This window comes from Suncus etruscus, chromosome 12 (genome assembly GCF_024139225.1).
Source record: "Suncus etruscus isolate mSunEtr1 chromosome 12, mSunEtr1.pri.cur, whole genome shotgun sequence".
Lineage (NCBI taxonomy): Eukaryota > Metazoa > Chordata > Mammalia > Eulipotyphla > Soricidae > Suncus > Suncus etruscus.
In genome coordinates this window covers 60,022,111-60,024,612 of record NC_064859.1, presented here as the reverse complement: position 1 = coordinate 60,024,612, position 2,502 = coordinate 60,022,111, and the positions used below count along the sequence as shown (strand labels likewise).

Below are 2,502 nucleotides of genomic sequence, written 5' to 3'. Positions count from 1 at the left end.
TGCCTATGCAGGGGGGAAAAGAAAAAAAAGCACAAAATAATCATTTTATCCACATATATATATATATATATATATATATTTTGACTTCATTATTTTGGTGTAGATATTGAAGTTGATGTCTCCAATTTTATTTTATTTTATCTTTCTCTTTCTTTTTGCACTCTGGCATAGTTTGATTTCAGGACCGAGACTATTGTGTGGTGCTCATCTTTATTACTGTAGTGCTCACTGGATATTTAATTTGCTATTTCTTTCTGTACTGTTGTGGGGTTTCAATTACCTTTTTCATGGCCTCTCTCAAACTGAAGTTAAAGCCTCTAGAAGGACTCCACCTATTTTCAGCTTATTTGATTTTTCTTTCTTTTCTTTCTTTCTTTCTTTCATTCTTTCTTTCTTTCTTTCTTTTTCTTTCTTTCTTTCTTCTTCTTTCTTATCTTTCTTTCTTTCTTTTTCTTTCTTTCTTTCTTTCCTTTCTTTCTTTCTTCTTTTCTTTCTTTCTTTCTTTCTTTCTTTTCTTTCTTTCTTTCTTTCTTTCTTTCTTTCTTTCTTTCTTTCTTTCTTTCTTTCTTTCTTTCTTCCCCATTCTATTGCTTTTCTTTCCTTCAAATAAAACCACAAAACTAGAATTATCTAGCTCCTCCTCTCAAATAGAGGGGGAAACAAGGGAGGGTACCAGGACCAAAGAGATATGATCACTAATAGTAAGCTAGACAAAGAGGAGACCAACTACTCTAGCAGCCTGGAGGGTGATGGTGGTAGATATGGGTTGTAGAAAGGGAACAGGGATGGGGGGGGAGAACAAATTTGGTGATGGGTATCCCCCTGATTCATGTTAATATGTACCTAAAATACTACTGTGAAAGATATGTAAGCCAATATAATCAAGATAAAAAGAAAAACATAAAAAGAAAAAGAAAAAAACAAGACTTGGAATAAGCACTGGATCAAGTAACAAGACCTGAGAAACCTGTGTGTTATTTTTATGTTATTACTTTATAATTTAAAAAAATCATAGTTTTATAGCCATATTTTTGACAGGATAGATACAAAGAGCTCTCATTTACCTCATGCTTTCTCAGACTCCCCCATTACCAGCAGCTCTCACCAGAGAGGGACATTGCTACTATTGATCAATATACACATCATTATCATGCAAAGTCGAGACTTTTCCTTATGTTTACATTCCTTGGGTTTGGTTAAATGTATAATGACCTATCCACCATTATAATATCATAGAATACTTTCCCACACAAATAATCTCTATTTTCTATCTACTCATCTTTCTCACCCCTCCAGCCACTGCACCACAACTACTGAATTTTACTCACCACATAGTTTATGGGTTCTCTAAAATAGTTGGCCTGTCTGTCTTAAGATTCACTTCTTAATCCCCTTGTAGAATGCATCTATAGTTTCTCCAGAGTTTTCATGATTTGATAGCACTGAATAATATGCCATTGTCCAGCTATGTTACACCTCATCATTTCACCTCTTAAAAAATTCTTTATTAAGTGCTCGCCTCGGCAGCACATATACTAAAATTGGAACGATACAGAGAAGATTAGCATGGCCCCTGCACAAGGATGACATGCAAATTCATGAAGCGTTCCATATTTAAAAAAAATTCTTTATTTAAATACCATGGTTTACAAACTTGCTCATAATACAGTTATTTCTGGCATTTGATCTTCCAACATCATTTCCACCACTGGTATAATATTTTCTCTACCTTTGTTGCCAGTTTTCCATCATTCTCTTAAGACTGCCACTTGGCAGGTATGAATAATTTACTTAATATTGTTTGTTACAACAAAATGGTAATAGAATTATTGAATAAAAAACCTTCATTAGAAAATTTTGTGAAAAATTTTATATCTCACCATGTAGTCATTATGTTATGGTCTCAAGGTTTACTAAGCTGTTTGCTTCTAGTTGAGCATTCTTTTGTTGGTTTTGTTTGTTAAGCATAAGTGGCTTCTATAATTATTTCCATCTAATCCTAGATGCATTTTTACTAGGAAGCCAGAAAAGAAACCCATGGGGTGGCTGCATGGTCCAGGACTTCAAGTATCTGTGGAGCTGAGCTGTTGAGTTGATATGGCTACGGATCATGGACATGGCTATTGGGACTTTTAGAAGTACAGAGCTACAGGGGAGGCAGCCTACCCTGATTTCAGAAAGCATTTAGAGATATCAGCTCCAAAACCAACATACCTGGAGTTTTTGGCATTTGGGTGTCTGCAAAAATTAGTGGAAAAGCAATGAATTATGCCATTGGCATAATGTTGTGTGTGTGTGTGTTTGTGTGTGTGTGTGTGTTGTGTAGCTGTGGAGGCTTCAGCAGGGTGGGGAACTTACTCCACCACACTCCTGAGGGGCCCCAGTTCACTGAACATAAAGATCTGTATACACGTGAGTGTATACAGAAAGACACATGAGTGTCTTTCTTTCAGTAATTAACTGAGCCTATCATGCTAGCTAATGGGTTGGCAGAGTGTTGGC

At 35.7% G+C, this 2,502-nt stretch overlaps 1 non-coding gene across 1 annotated transcript; it reads left to right on the top strand.

The window, feature by feature from the left end:
- Positions 1-1,511: 1,511 nt before the first annotated feature.
- On the top strand, positions 1,512-1,618 carry LOC126025057 (U6 spliceosomal RNA). The gene has a single exon (XR_007501105.1). It is a non-coding gene; the product is annotated as a U6 spliceosomal RNA (small nuclear RNA).
- Positions 1,619-2,502: the final 884 nt, after the last annotated feature.